Here is a 17718-nt window from a genome sequence, read left to right as displayed (position 1 = left end):
CTGTACCACTGCCTTTGGGGAAGACATACGAATTCGGTCCAATATCAGACTGGCCATATTCGGGTCTCAAAAGCAACTTAGCTACGCGTTCTCACAGCAGCAGTGCCATTTCTACACCTGTTCCATTCGTTAATGTTCCTTTAGCTGAGTTGCTTTTGAGACATGAAGATGGTCTGATGTTGGTCCGAAATCTATTGTCTTCAACTAAAAAAAAAAAAAATGGTGATGAGGTGTGTCGTTCACAATGCAACTTTTAACCTTCCTAAAAGCTGTTCAACACCACCTACAGAAAATATTTCTTTATCTTCTTTAATTAAATCTCCTACTTTTAAAAAAAGTCATATCTATGCCCTCATCGCTACTTTTAAGTCCAGCCAACCTCATGCACTCGTTCACATTTCTAAAGATTTTTTGTATCGTTGCCCTTGTCTCTGAGTCGTACAGCAAAACTACTGCAGCCATCTTTTTAGAAAATTTTGTCCCTATCTCTTTCTTCGTTTTCCTAGATGATGTTCTTCTGGCTGATCCACATATGACTTGGTACGCATTCATTCAGTGAGCTATGTTATGATTAATGCCGTAAAATGCGTCGCAGTCAAGGTCGAAGTGAGACACATGTCCAGTAAGCGTTTTATTTTGTGTCATCTTTGTTCAAACTGGAGTTTTACCCCTGGGGCTGGGTCTTCATAAACACCGTCAAGTCTGTCGGTAAAAGTCTATTCCGGCCTCTGGAAGTTTTACTAACAAGAGAGACGTTCATTATGGCCATAAGAAACTGAGCTCCGCTTGTCGAAGCCATTTTGATATATCTGGTGCGGCATTTCTCATAGGTCCTTGAATGTTAATGTCGCGACACGGCCGTATCTGAATGCCTCCCACACAGTCGCACTGCCGTTGCTGGAAACATGCCTAATGAAATTCCGCCTGCTGGCAACCTTGGCAGTGACCGCTAATGCCGGCCGATTCCGTTCCGTTGTGCCGTATCCAGATCGATTCTGCACACGCTAAGAACGAGACGGTACTGAATGTCAAAGAAATACGTAGAGTAAGGCCATCCACTACGCGAAGGTTAGGTTGAATACCATAAAACTATATTAGGCATGGTCCTGGATGGGAGTGATGTTAACGTGTAGTCCGAATCACGTTGCAGCATGACATTTTTCGCATTGACCAGTCGTTTCCAGAGCGGCAACTGGCTTTAAAAATATACCTGCAGTAGTTGCCACTGAGGGTGAATGTCCGGTTCACAAGATTTATAACTTCGAAATTCCGAAAATTCTGAAGGTGATCATCATTAGTTGGTTTAGCTGCTAACGAGGGAAAGGCCTCAGACATGGTCAACCGAATCGGCTCATATTTGCCAAGTCGCCTGCGTACTTACCAAAATGGAAGGTTCATAGATACATTCTAAGACCAAAAAAAATGATGCACCACGTAGGAATTATCCGAATGGGACGGAAACCGATAGATGTGATATACATGTACAGACAAAAAAAATTTACAATTTCAGAAAAAAATTATGATTTATTCTAGAGAAAGAGCTTCACAAATTGAGGAAGGAAATTAAAATTTGGTCCATCTCTGGCACTTCTGCAAGCGGTTATTTGGCTTGGAATTGATTGATAAAGGTTGTTGATGTCCTCCTAAAGCACATCGTGTCAAACTGTGTCCATCTAGCCTGTTACATCGTCAGAATTCCTGGTTAGAGGGTCCTGCCCATAATTCTCCAAACTTTCACAACTGGGGAGAGATCCGACTGTTTGCTAGCCAAAGTAGGGTTTCTCAAGCATGAAGACAAGCAGTAGAAACTGTCGCCTTGTACAGACGGCCATTAGCTTGTTGACATGTAAGGCCAGGGTGGTTTGTCGTCAAGAAACCAGCGCATTGAATATCGTCGATGTACTTCTGTGGTGTAAGAGTCTACATCTACGTGATTACTCTGCTATTCACAATAAAGTGCCTGGCAGAGGGTTCAATGAATCACCTTCAAGCTGTCTCTCTACCGTTCCACTCTCGAACGGCACGCGGGAAAAACGAGAACTCAAATTTTTCTCTGCGAGCCCTGATTTATTTTATCGTGATGATCATTTCTCCCTATGTAGGTGGGTGCCAACAGAATGTTTTCGTAATCGGAGGAGAAAACTGGTGATTGAAATTTCATGAGAAGATCCCGTCGCAACGAAAAACGCCTTTTTTTAATGATTGCCACTCCAATTCATGTATCATGTCTGTGACACTATCTCCCTTATTTCGCGATAATACAAAACGAGCTGCCCTTCTTTGTACTTTTTCGATGTCATCCGTCAGTCCCATCTGATGCGGATCCGACACCGCACAGCAATACTTCAGAATAGGGCGGACAAGCGTGGTGTAAGCAGTCTCTTTAGTAGACCTGTTGCACCTTCTAAGTGTTCTGCCAATGAATCGCACGCAGTCTTTGGTTTGCTCTACCCACAATATTATCTAGGTGATCGTTCCAATTTAGGTTATTTGTAATTGTAATCCCTAAGTATTTAGTTGAATTTACAACCCTCAGATTTGTGTGACTTACCGCGTAATCGAAATTTAGCTGATTTCTTTTAGTACTCATGCGAATAACTTCACACTTTTCTTTATTTAGGGTCAATTGCCACTTTTCGCACCATACAGATATCTTATCTAAATCATTTTGCAAGTCGTTTTGATCATCCGATGACTTTACAAGACGGTAAATGACAGCATTATCTGCAAACAATCTGAGACGGCTACTCAGATTGTCTCCTATGTCGTTAATATAGATCAGGAACAACAGAGGGCCTATAACACTTCCTTGGGGAACGCCGGGTATTACTTCTGTTTTACTCGATGACTTTCCGTCTATTACTACGAACTGTGACCTTTCTGACAGGAAATCACGAATCCAGTCGCACAACTGAGGCGATACTCCGTAGGCACGCAGTTTGGTTAGAAGACGCTTGTGAGGAGCGGTGTCGAAAGCCTTCTGGAAATCTAAAAATATGGAATTAATTTGACATCCCCTGTCGATAGCACTTATTACTTCATGAGTATAAAGAGCTAGTTGTGTTTCACAAGAACGATATTTTCTGAATGTGTGCTGATTATATGTCAATAAATCGTTTTCTTCGAGGTACTTCATAATGTTCGAATACAGTATATGTTCTGCGGATGACAACCAAAGAGGTCCTGCTATGAAAAGAATTGGCATCCTTGACCATTACTCCTAGTTTTCGGGCTGTATAGCGGGCGCAGTGAGGTTGGTATCCGGCCGCTGTCCGGGGCGTCTCCAGACACGTTTTCGGCCTGGAATCTCACTGAATGGAGTAGGATTGTCTTCAATGAACTGAACCCCGATGGCCAGCGGAGATGTTTCTGGCGATGGCCGGGGCATCGATACTGCACAGCGGTACGTCGACCATATTCTATGCTCTGTTTTGTTGTCCTTAATGTCACGCCATCCTTAGCTTGAATTTCAGTAAGATCATACCCGCTCGCACACGGCAGGAGTTTCTACTGCTGGTCCTCATGCTTGCCAAACCCTACCTTTGCCAGCAAGGTCCCTGGATCACTCCCCAGCTGACAATGTTTGTAGTATTATGGGCAAGACCCTCCAACAAGCTCGGGATTTTGACGATCTAAAGGCCACTTTGACAGAATCTGGCACGATATCCCCTAGGAGGATATCAAACAAATCCATCACTCAAACGTGTTCAGCTCGTAAAGGGAGATGAAAGTCTAATAGTCACAGGGGACTGGAATGCGGTTTTATGGGAGCAGTAGAAGAAACGTTTACTGGAGAATGTGGGCTTGAAAGTAGGAATTGGAGAGGAGAAGGACTAGTTGAGTTCTGCAATAAATTTGAGCTAAACATAGTGAATACTGTGTTCAAGAATAACAAGAAGACGTGTACTAGAAAAGGCAGGGAGAACGGAAAGTTTTCAGTTAGAATACAACATGGTCAGACAGATTCCAAAATCAGAAGTCGGATTGTAAGGAGTACCCAAGAGCAGATATAGACGTAGATCACAATTTATTAATGGCTATGAGTAGGCTGAAGTTTAAGCGACTAGTCAGGAAGAACCAGTGCAAAAAGAAGTGGGATATGGAAGTACTGAGGAATGTTTTCACCTCTTTCGGTTGATTCTCAGTGCCCCAGATGCCCATTTCTATCTCCTCCATGCGGGAGTCTGTACGACAGAAAATACGTAAAACAACAACCAGTCACATTTGTAATAGCTATTTATTATTCCATTATCCGTTTTTCGAGCCTTTTCAGTTTCATCTTCAGATGGTTTTCTGGAAGTTACATCACTATTTCTAGCATAATGCTGGGTGCTGGTTCTGTGACAAAGACGGAACATGCTTTAATGTATCGCCATGAGTATTTGTCATAGAGCTGGCAAACTTCCAGATAACCATCTCAAGATGAACCTGAAAAGGTGACTGGTTGCAGTTTTATGTGTTTACATTCAATTAACAGTCACGTGTCCTAAAATATCCGTAATGGATAAGCATAAAATGACGGTATGTTTGTACGATCCTTTTACGAGAATGATTTTTTGAAAAAATTATTTAAAACTTCAGCTTTCCTCGTGCTGGTACTACACCTGACTGGTCGACGGGTGACAAAATACGAGGGTTCGAACTTTAATAGTGGCACCTATTTATTATTTACAACTCGTACAAAATAGATACGTGTTTCAAAGTTTTACTGACCTTCAGAGCAGTCACCAGCATTGTGTATAACCCGTTGCCAGCGATGTGGAAGTCGTAGGATACTCTTAGCAGTGCCAGTTTTGTTGACAATTCGAGTGGTGCGGTCCATTGCTCGACGAATGTGTAGCAGTTCTGAAGCGAATGCCGTGAAGTGTTTCCTGCAGTCTAGAAATCGAGTTGAACTTACGAGGGCTTACGTCTGGGGAGTGCAGTAGGTGGTATAGCATTTAGCAGCCCCATCAGTCAAACAAATCAGTAACAGCTTGCACTGTACGTGCTTGAGCACTGTCCTCCAAAATGATGGTTAGGTCCTGGAGAAAGTGTCATCACTTCTGTCTCTAAACTGGTCGTAGGTTGTGTTCCAAAAATGAACTTTGCTCACAATTGCGCTACGTCCATCATATTAAAAATTAATGATACAAACTCATTGTCTCAGTAGGATACTAACAGCTGCTTATTTGCTGTTTCCACTGTAAATCTCTCCTAGTATTCTTAACGGATTTATTAACTTCAGTACCCGACGTCGCTATGACGCATTCTACCCTTATTTTAGTCATTCTTTTGTTCTATTTATCATTTTAGTTTCATAAGTCTTACTCTTTCAATTCGTGCTGCTAAATCCAGGCCCACACACACATTCACAGACTTGCTGGGGATGTAAAAACGTCTTTTGAACAGCCTGCCAACCAACACGTACAGCGTTGAGCTAGTTGTGGACAGCAGAAGACTTCTGAGGAAGGTACCAATAGGAGTGACGAAACCTTGAGAACAGAAAAAGTCTTCAGAGGAATATGATGTAGCCTAACCACCTTAAAAGCTTTTAAATTCTATGCAATAAACATATCGTGATACTGAAAATTTGTTCTTGACCGAACGGGAGAAGCTATTTTCGATTTTTTACACAGAAAAATGAGGAAAAAGACAGTGACATTGTATGTTTCAATAGTTCATGGAAGCATGCATGAGTGTGCCAAACGGTTAAGGCGACAGCTCGCCACCAGCAGGCGAGCCTGATTCGAACGCCTGTCAAGCAAACATTCTCACTGCGTTCATGACTAGCAGCTATTTCGACACGTACTCTAGTTGTGAGACGAGCTCTTTAGGCTAATCGCGGAATAACCATGGCAGAGAAAAGGACATACGATGGTGTCAGTACGCAAAACCAACCGTGCCAATATTAGTGAAAATCGTGATATGACAGAGGAATAAAAACTAATTGTATTTAGCACTTAACAATCGCTGAAGCTTTGGCCATTCGATGACAAATATAAATACTGTGTATTTCAAATAGTACCCAAGTGACGTGTACATTTGATGATCAGAACTATCTCGTATTACCCTCATAGACGCATTGGCGGTGTATACCCGCGTATTTCCGACAGTAAATAACTGTATAGTTTTTCATTGGTTGTTAGTCCTCTTTATAACAGTAGCAGTATATTCTTGACTAACTTATCAGAAATTCTTATTTCGTAGAAAAATATCTGTTCAGTAATTCATGTTGTACTGATTCTACGCCACACTCCTGTTTTGACATCATGGACAGGCTCATGATGTAGCTGATGAGGATTCTCAGAAATCCAGAATCGGTTGTTCTGTTTGTGAAGCTGCATGTCTGCTCTTGACGAGGACGAGAAGGAGAATGTGGTTGAGGTATAAGTCGAATAGGAAGGCAGAAAGAAAGAAAAGAAGAAAGAAAGGAAGATTAAAGTTTAATGTACCATCTACCATTAGAACAAGAAAGACAGGTCACAACCTTGGATTGGGGAAGGATAGGCAAGGAAATTTTCTTTGTCCATTCAAAGGATCCATCCTGCCATTTTCCTTAATTAATTTAGTGAAATTACGGATTATCTAAATCTGTATGGCGAAACAAGGAATTGGACAACTATACTATGTAACGTGAGCCCAGCATCATATCTCTGCACCACCCCACACCATGACGGAGGAGAAGGACAAAAGATGGGTTAGGAGGGAGTGGGAGACAGGAAGTGATAGACAGAGAATTAGAGAGAGAAAGAAAGAATGATAGATGGAGAGGGAAGGACGAAGGAAGGAGTAAGAGTAGGAGACCAAGAGAGGAAGATTAGAAGAAGCCTGTGGAACATAATGGAGCGATACAAATTGATAATGATAAGGAGATGAAGGAGGAAGTAGAAAGATTGGCAGAAGAAGGCAAAGAAGAGCGAAAGATTTCTAGGGAAAGTGAAAATCAGGTAGAGAAAGTCGGTAAGTGAGTGAGGGAGGAAGCAGATGAGGTGAGTGAAATACGAGGAGAAGGTGCAAAGGTGGGGAGGAGAAGCTGAAATTCAATTCTGAAAGAGGATGAGGAGAAGCTATAGCGGGGAGGAAGAAGATGAGGAAATGAAAGAAAGATCAGACGAAGGTGAGCGAGGATGGAGAAAGATGAGAAGGAGAAGTTACACTACCGGCCATTAAAATTGGTACACGAAGAAGAAATGCAGATGATAAACGGGTATTCATTGGACAAATATATTATACTAGAACTGACATGTGATTACATTTTCACACAATTTGGGTGCATTCATCCTGAGAAATCAGTACCTAGAACAACCACCTCTGGCCGTAATAACGGCCTTGATACGCCTGGGCATTGACTCAAAGCTTGGATGGCGTGTACAGGTACAACTGCCCATGCAGGTTCAACACGATACCACAGTTCATCAAGAGTAGTGACTGGCATATTGTGACGAGCCAGTTGCTAGGCCACCATTGACCAGACGTTTTCAATTGGTGAGAGATCTGGAGAATGTGCTGGCCAGGGCAGCAGTCGAATATTTTCTGTATCCAGAAAGGCCCGTACAGGACCTGCAACATGCGGTCGTGCATTATCCTGCTGAAATGTAGGGTTTCGCAGGGATCGAATGAAGGGTAGAGCCACGAGTCGTAACACATCTGAAATGTAACGTCCACTGTTCAAAGTGCCGTCAAGGCGAACAAGAGGTGACCGAGACATGTAACCAATGGCACCCCATACTATCACGCCGGGTGATACGCCAGTATGGCAATGACGAATGTGCGTTTACCGCGATGTCGCCAAACACGGATACGACCATCATGATGCTGTAAACAGAACCTGGATTCATCCGAGAAAATGACCTTTTGCCATTCGTGCACCCAGGTTCGTTGTTGAGTACACCATCGCAGGCGCCCCTGTCTGTGATGCAGCGTCAAGGGTAACCGCAGCCACGGTCTCTGAGCTGATAGTCCATGCTGCCGAAAACGTCGTCGAACTGTTCGTGCAGATGGTTGTTGACTCAGGGATGGAGACGTGGCTGCAACATCCGTTACACCCATGCGGATAAGATGCCTGACATCTCGACTGCTAGTGATACGAGGCCGTTGGGATCCAGCACGGCGTTCCGTATTACCCTCCTGAACCCACCGATTCCATATTCTGCTAACAGTCATTGGATTTCGACCAACGCGAGCACCAATGTCGCGATACGATAAACTGCAGTGGCGATAGGCTACAATCTGACCATTATCAAAGTCGGAAATGTGATTGTACGCATTTCTCCTCCTTACACGAGGCATCACAACAACGTTTCACCAGGCAACGCCGGTCAACTGCTGTTTGTGTACGATAAATCGGTTGGAAACTTTCCTCATGTCAGCACGTTGTAGGTGTCGCCACCGGCGCCAACCTTGTGTGCATGCTCTGAAAAGCTAATCATTTGCATATCACAGCATCTTCTTCCTGTCGGTTAGATTTCGCGTCTGTAACACGTCATCTTCGTGGTTTATCAGTTTTAATGGCCAGTAGTGTAGATTATAAATGTAAACGATGAGGAGGTGGAGATGGAGGTGGAGGTGTGAGGATAAAAGACGAGTTTCTAACGTCCTGTCAAGGACTATTAAGGACAGACCTCAAGCTAGGACTGGGGAAGGAACAGAAGGAAATCGATTGTAACTTTCCAAACGAATCATCCCAACTGGAAGGTACAGGATCAGGGGAATAGAGAAGGATGAGCAGAAGTTCATGGAGATGGCAGGAAGGTGGGAAAGAAGAACAGCGGTGAGTGTGACATGGTTATAGAGGAGAGAGTAAGCGATACATCGTTATCTTATTGCTCCTCGGCAGTACGAAATGCGGTGCGTGGAACTGGTTGGTGCGCAGAGGAACAGTGGTGCCACCTGGAGGGGGTCCTCGGACGGTGTGCGCGGGCGGCGTGACCGGCCCTGCCCAAGGCGCGGTCACACCCACGGAGGTGGACCGGTCCCCGGCCAGCATCCGGAGCAGCGCAGCCAGCACGCGACCGACGGCCACGCCGCCCTATAAATCTCAGCCACCTGCCCAGCACCCAGCTCCGGCGTGGGCGCAGAGGCGCCCGCACTTTTACGTCATCATCTCGCCACCCCACAGGACGTGTCCAACATGGCTAGTGGTGTTTGTCAACATTCCTACTCCTTGTGGCAGGCCTGTTGCCCTGCCCTGAATTTCAAAATGCATTCTTTATTCTCAAGCTTAACAAAAGATGTGACAGGGAATATAATGAGTGAAGGGAAGGGAATATGCGAAAGATGGCGCAGGTATTTTTATAGTCTTCTCAACCCTAGAATAACTATACCAGAGAACCCAACAGACACGAATGGGGAAGAGGACCCAGACAACACCAAATATAGTAGAAGTGAAAACTGCCATGAAGAAATTGAAAAACAACAGGCGGCAGGCACAGACGGTATTCCAGCAGAACTGTTTAAGCAAGGAGGCAGAGAGCTGGACCAAAGCCTTCTGAAAATGGTCAACAGAATATGGGAAGAGGAGAAAATGCCCCAACAATGGAAAGAGGGTATCATATGTCCCATATATAAGAAAGGAGATAAGATGGAGTGTGGCAATTACAGAGGCGTCACACTACTTAATTTGGGATATAAAATACTCTCTAATATACTATTCGACAGAATACTCCCAATCATACAGAGGGAGACGTGGCCGTACCAATGCGGATTCCTTCCTGGGAAGTCAACCATAGATCAAATATTCACCTTAAGACAAATCCCGGAAAAAAAAACAAACGAATACGGAGTTGGCACGCGTCACCTCTTTATAGATTTCAAAGCAGCTTATGATAGCATAAATAGAGAGCAGTTATATCAAGCTCTAGATGAACTGGGAATCTCTAGAAAGTTGGTAAGGCTGGTGAGAATGACAATGAGCGAAACACAAGGTAGTGGAAGAATAGGAAGAATGATGTCCAACACATTGAGTATTAAAAATGGAGTGCGACAAGGGGATGCATTGGCATGCCTTCATTTTTAATGCGGCCCTGGAGAAGGTGATGGGAAACGCAAACCTTCTGAACAGAGGGACGATCATCTATAAATCGGTGCAGATACTGGCCTACTCAGATGACATAGATATAATAGCAAGAACCCAAGGACATTTATAGCTCTTGAACAGGCCAGTAGGAACATGGGGTTAATTTTTAATGAACAAAAAACAAAATATATGACAGCTGGAAAAGCACATAGAGGAAATATGCCAAATGCAATAATAATGGGCAATTATACATTTGAGAGAGTTGAACATTTCAAGTATCTGGGTTCGACAGTTACACATCTAAATGATACCTCCTATGAAAATAAGCGGAGATTAATACTAGCCAACAGAGCCTATTTTGCCCTAACAAGACTTCTGTCCTCAAGTCTCCTGACTTGTACCACGAAATTAACTATGTATAAATCACTTATACAACCAGTGCTTACATATGCCTCTGAAGCCTGGACATTAACAACTAAAGATATTGAAACACTTGATGCATTTGAAAGAAAGGTACTTAGACGAATTATCGGCCCAATCTGTGAAAGAAGAAGATGGAGGAGGAGATACAACCATGAGTTGTATACAATATACAAAGACCAACCCATCAGAAGGATAGTGAAATCATCCAGACTGAGGTGGGCGGGACATGTGGCTGCCATGAATGATACAGAAGTACCAAAAAGAATATTACAAGGAAAGCCAGGAGGGCAAAGAGGACGTGGTCGACCAAGAGCCGTATGGGAAGATGGAGTAATCGAAGATTTTACGAGGATGGGCTATAGAAACTGGAGAGTATTGACAAAGGACCGAGAGAGATGGAAGGAAATTGTAGAAGAGGCCAAGGCTCATGAGCAGAAGGGCCAAGAAAGAAGAAGAAGAAGATTCTTTATTCTCAGTCCTATTTGATCTGCCCTATGGTGACGTCATATAGCCGGGTAGCATTGTTGACAAGACAGCCGGGTAACAATTCCAGCCACGTTATTTACAACCACATGTTCTGCTACATTGCCGGCCGCTGTTGCTCGTCAATGTTTGCAGCAATACATATCTGGACCACAAGTGTTTACATGGGCTAGAAGTTGGACACAAAAAGCATGGAAGGGAGACAGTGGAAACGAGTGCGCCTGTGCTATAAGAGTATTCCACAAAAATGTCTTTGTGTTCCTTAGCTCTGATCATCGATTTACGTATCACATTCAAGAAATTCATGGTTTCCTCATTTGACGACTCCTACATCCCTATATACAACAAACGAAGTGAGTGTCTCCACTTCCGCAGGTCATATTTCGAACTGAAGCGAAGTAATATTGTTTCACTCCTCAGATTATATGACTTGATATTGCAGCGCTGTCTGCGTAAGAAAGAGTGAGCATGGTGAGTGAGATGAAAACATTTACAGACAAGAACGGAGGTAGATACGGCTCAGCCGTTCGAAATATTCTCCGCCCTCGGTGGACAATAATAATGGCACCTAGGCCATACGCCAGCAACTACTTGGAACAGCGTGCTCTATCGGCAGTATTGTCCGGACATATTACAATACTGTTGTGCATTGCAGCTATATTACAACAATGTTGATGGCAACACTATTGCGGCCACGCATAGTGGTAAGCCATGGACCGTGTAAAAGCACCTGAAAACCTTTACGTTACGATACTGTCACGAGCGGTAGCTTATGAAGCCAAAGAGATTTAGCGAGAGGCTGTTACCACATCTTGAGGTAGATCGAGCAGTACTTATATGATGACATGTGGTGCTTGTACCAGATCAGTGGTGAGCAGAGCGGCTGACTAATTGAGAAAATTCTTACAGGATGACACACAGATGGAAATGACCTGCGGTAAGGACGACAGACAGTAATTACTTTAATGATGAAGATGGTGTTTGGTTTGTGGGTTTGTGGTTATCAGCGGCCGTAGAAATTCCCAAACTTTGCTCAGTCCAATCTCGCCAGTTCCATGAATGATGTTGAAATGATGAGGACAACACAAACATCCAGTCATCTCGAGGCAGGTGAAAACCCCTGACCACGCCGGGAATCGAACCCGGAACCCCGTGCTCGGGAAGCGAGAACGCGACCGCGAGACCACGAGCTGCGGACTGTAATTACTTTAAGTGCAAAGTATTTATATAAATTATGTGAGGAAATTCGGAAACCTCGGTCACACCATACAACATAATGGACTAGAAAAAGCTGTGGTACGTGAACGGATCTCAAAAATGGAGAGAGCATAAGGGATGACTAAAAACGTTTACAACAAAAAGTGCATCTCCTGGAATGCCAAATTAAGACATGATAATGCAGTGCCCAAATCAGAATGCCTGTACCCCAATGAATGTCTCTCTATGAAGTACAAGCTAAAGACGTTGGAGATCCTGGAAAGGAGAATCCTACGATAAATCATGTGTGCAATCCAGGGAGAGGTCAGCTGGAAACTTCAGAGCAACAAAGAAGTCTACCAGAATGTGAAAAGGATTTCGAAGAAAATGACGAGAACGAGGTTGAGATTACCTGAACACCTGTACTGGATGGAGAAAAATAGATTAGCCTGTCAAAGACATTGATAACCTCAGGAGTAAGATCAACACCACGATGTGGATTAAACAACCTCTGAAAAATGTTGAGAGGTCCGACACCACTGAAGCCATAATCTTAGAGTGCAAAGTTTGGAAGGGTTTCAAGTCCAATGGAGCATCACAAAGACCGAAAGAACCTGGATGAGAAAACCAAAGCAACAACATAACGACCGTATGAAGAAACAGAGGAAACTACATAGAAAGAGGGCAGAATGAAGTGGTCAATTCGCCATTGGAAAAAAAAGAAAAACCGTTTTATACAGAAAAGTCAGCGTGGGTCTGCCAGTTATTGGCCGTAATTATGTTATTATTCCTAATAGCCGAGCGGTCTGCGGCGCTGCAGTCATGGACTGTGCGGCAGATCCCGGCGGAGGTTCGAGTCCTCCTTCGGGCATGGGTGTGTCTGTTTGTCCTTAGGATAATTTAGGTTAAAGTCTGTAAGCTGAGGGACTGATTCCCTTAGCAGTTAAGTCCCATAAGAATACACACACATTTGAATATTTGAACATTATTCCTAAGCAATAAACCTCGAGTTTTGCTAAATAAATGACGCAGGGAATTCACTCGAAGGTAAACGAAAAACTTGGGAACAGTAGGATGTTGTATAGTAGGTTTCGAATGAGCGCCAAATCAAGTGCTTGGAAGCAACCAACCCAAGATCTCCGCATAGGCTATGATTTTATTGTCTTTTTTCATTTAATTATGTTAGTTACTATGAGGAGGACGGCCATTAATTCCAATAAACTTACTGTGATGGCATCCTTATTTTTCATTTATTGGTTATAGCTACCAAAAACAGCTTTATGAAGACACAAAGAAATTAAAGGCATTAGCTGCCAGTGGGCATTGATTTATATCAATGGGGAAAGTTGAAAATTTGTGCTGGAACGGTTTCGAGCCCGGGTCTCCTGCTCATCACGCTGATGCGCTGATCACTACGCCATCCGGACACAGTAGGCACCACGAGCGCGCGGACTATCTTAGCGCGCCTCCCGTCACACTTAAGTTCTCAACTTACACCACACACTGCAGATGTAATGCCGCTGCTCATTAGTCTCATTATTCATGGCATATCGTCGTATTGATAGTGACCGAGTCAAGTATCTCACGAAACAAGCATCAAACGAAAAAACTACAAAGAACGAAACTCGTCTAGCTTGAAGAGGGAAACCAGATGGCGCTATGGTTGGCCCGCTAGATGGCGCTGCCATAGTTCAAACGGATATCAACTGCGTTTTTTTTACATAGGAACCCCGAATTTTTATTACATATTCGTGTAGTACGTAAAGAAATATGATGGTTTAGTTGGACCATTTTTTCGCTTTGTGATAGATGGCGCTGTAATAGTCACAAACGTATAACTACGTGGTATCACGTAACATTCCGCCAGTGCGGACGGTATTTGCTTCGTGATTCATTACCCGTGTTAAAATGGACCGTTTACCGATTGGGGAAAAGGTCGATAGCGTGTTGATATATGGCTATTGTGATCAAAATGCCCAACAGGCGTGTGATAAGTATGCTGTTCGGTATCCTGTACGACATCATCCAAGTGTCCGGACCGTTCGCCGGATAGTTACGTTATTTAAGGGAACAGCAAGTGTTCAGCCGCATGTGAAACGTCAACCACGACCTGCAACAAATGATGATGCCCAAGTAGGTGTTTTAGCTGCTCTCGCGGCTAATCCGCACATCAGTAGCAGACAAATTGCGCGAGAATCGAGAATCTCAAAAACTTCGGTGTTGAGAATGCTGCATCAACATCGATTGCGCGCGTACCATATTTCTATGCACCAGGAATTGCATGGCGACAACTTTCAACGTCGTGTACACTTCCGCCACTGGGCACGAGAGAAATTACGGGACGATGATAGGTTTTGCACGCGTTCTATTTAGCGACGAAGCGTCATTCACCAACAGCGTAACGTAAACCGGTATAATATGCACTACTGGGCAACGGAAAATCCACGATGTCTGCGACAAGTGGAACATCAGCGACCTTGGCGGGTTAATGTATGGTACGGCATTATGGAAGGAAGGATAATTGGCCCCCATTTTAACGATGGCAATCTAAATGGTGCAATGTATGCTGATTTCCTACGTATTGTTCTACCGATGTTACTAAAAGATGATTCACTGCATGACGGTATGGCGATGTACTTCCGACATGATGGATGTCCGGCACATAGCTCGCGCGCGGTTGAAGCGCTATTGAATGGCATATTTCATGACAGGTGGATTGGTCGTCGAAGCACCATACCGTGGCCCGCACGTTCACCGGATCTGACGTCCCCGGATTTCTTTCTGTGGGGAAAGTTGAAGGGTATTTGCTATCGTGATCCACCGACAACGCCTGACAACATAAGTCAGCGCATTGTCAATGCATGTGCGAACATTACGGAAGGCAACTACTCGCTGTTGAGAGGAATGTCGTTACACGTATTGCCAAATGCTTTGAGGTTGACGGACATCATTTTGAGCATTTTTTACATTAATGTGGTATTTACAGGTAATCACGCTGTAACAGCATGCGTTCTTAGAAACGATAAGTTCACAAAGGTACATGTATCACATTGGAACAACCGAAATAAAATGTTCAAACGTACCTAAGTTCTGTATTTTAATTTAAAAAACCTACCTGTTACCAACTGTTCGTCTAAAATTGTGAACCATATGTTTGTGACTATTACAGCGCCATCTATCACAAAGCGAAAAAAGTGGTCCAACTAAAACATTCATATTTCTTTATGTACTACACGAATATGTAATAAAAATTGGGGCTTCCTATTTAAAAAAACGCAGTTGATATCCGTTTGACCTACGGCAGCGCCATCTAGCGGGCCAACCATAGCGCCATCTGGTTTCCCCCTTCAAACTAGACGAGTTTCGTTCTTTGTAGTTTTTTCGTTTGATGCTTATTTCGTGAGATATTTGGCCCGGTCACTATCAATGGAGCACCCTGTATACATAATTAAGGCGATGGCACCCAGCGATGCCTCCAGTGCAGATGCACACCAAACTCGAACTCTTATGGAACCGATGAATGTAATAAGCAGGGGGACTACATCAGTAATGTGTGGTATAAGTTAAGAATTTGGGTCTGAAGAGAGGCACGCTAGCGAAGTCCACGCGGTTGTGTTGACCACTGTGCTTGGATGGTGTAGTGGTCAGTGCATCTGGCTAGCAAACAGCAGACCAAGGTTTGAATCCCTGTTCGGCACAAATTTTCAACTTGTCCTGAAGCGTTGCATGGACATATGCATGTAATTTTATGTAAACTTTATGTCGGAAAAAGGCCAGAGGGTTGGGTTGTTTGGGAGAGGAGACCAGACAGCGAGGTCATTTGGCTCACCGGATTAGGGAAGGACGGGGAAGGAAGTTGGCCGTGCCCTTTCAAAGGAACCATCCCGGCATTTGCCCGAAGCGATTTAGGGAAATCACGGAATACCTAAATCAGGATGGCCGGACGCGGGATTGAACCGTGGTCTTCTTGAATGCGAGTCCAGTGTGCTAGCCACTGCGTCAACTCAGTCGGTCGCAAAAAGGACAGAAAGCACAAAAATGTGCACTTATCGATTTATTTACCGTAAATAACTTCAGATCTAAATAACCTTATGTAATTATTTTCGGACATAATGGCTACATTTAACTATGTGAAATGTAATTATTGTTTCATAAATATTATTTCAAAGATATAGCGGCAGTCATCCTGTGGATGATTGCGATCGATTGCAATAATTTTTTGTTTTGTTTTAGAAAGTAAGTGAAAAGCGTTCCTGCTTGGATCTCTCTGTCTTGTTTGTTAGTCTGTAGACTGTTAGGACACACTGCAGGTGCATTCTTCGCGTATGATTAATTAATCTTTCTTTTGTGTTAACAAATGTGATGCAAGTATCATTTATTAGCTTTAGAGCCATTTGCAATTAAATTAATGTAAATTAGTTAAGTCTCATAAGTTCTCAGTTTAAAAGTTCTCTTGTTAGATATATGATACATGACATGTTTGTAATGTTTTATTGTTACAGCCAACGACGCATACGAGCTTAACGGATCGTAGCGTGGAGATGCAATGGCGGAATACAATTAGTATTCTGCCATTTCTTCATTTGCAACTTGCTACAGCGTCCCTGACATTAACTGCCGATCATCACGAAGCGTTTTGCAAATGCGAATGCAAAATAAGAGATACCGGCACTGCAAAACTGATGGTGTAATCTTTTCTAAATTTTATAGCATTTTTCTAGAAGTCAGTTTGTCTACTAACAAAGACGCATCCACTATCAACAATGGCCGTCTGCTCCAGCTAATTTCCAATTATTAATTTCAGACGCGTCAGCCCCATTGATAAAATCAATGCTCAATGGCAGCTAACGTTTTTAATTTCTTTGTGTCTTGATTTCGAGGGACATCACCAGAAGAAACTTCATCGCGCACCAGGCGGGAAAACTTGTAAATCCTAACTCATTTTCTGAGTTATCATTCGCTCGGCTGATTCGATGCGGACCACCAAGAATTCCTCTCTTGCGTCAACCTGCTCATCTCGCAGTAGCACATGCCCCGTCCGTCCTAAATAATTTGTTGTATGTATTCCAAATTCTGCCTTCCCCGTGTGGTTCTTACCCTCTACAGCTCCTTCTAGTACCATGCAAATTATTGACAGATATCTTAACACATGTCCCATTATCCTGTCGTTTCTCCTTTTTAGTGTTTTCCATATGTTCCTTTCTTCGGCGTTTCTGCAGAGAACTTCCTCATTCGTTACATCAATTAGCCAATTTTCAGCATCCTTCGACAGCATCACACTTCAGACGCTTCGATTCTCCTCTTTCCAGTTTTCCCACAGTCCCTGATTCACTACAAAACAATGCTGTGCTCCAAACGTACATTCCCACAAATTTATTTCTTATATCAAGGCCAATGTTTGATACTAGCAGTCTTCTCTTGGCCAGGAATTCCTGCTTTGCCTTGCTAATCTGTTTGTTTATGTCCTTTTTCATCCGTCACCTGTTATTTTAGTTCCAAGACAGCAGAATTCCGTAACTTTGTCTTCTTCGTGGTCCCCAACTTTGATGTTAAGTTTATCGCTAATCTCTCTTCTCCTATTCCTCCTTATTTTCGTCTTCCTTCGGTTTACTCTCAAT

The sequence above is a fragment of the Schistocerca piceifrons genome, chromosome 2 (assembly GCF_021461385.2).
Source record: "Schistocerca piceifrons isolate TAMUIC-IGC-003096 chromosome 2, iqSchPice1.1, whole genome shotgun sequence".
NCBI lineage: Eukaryota > Metazoa > Arthropoda > Insecta > Orthoptera > Acrididae > Schistocerca > Schistocerca piceifrons.
The sequence above is the reverse complement of the archived record's forward strand: the minus strand, read 5'-3'. Positions refer to the sequence as shown.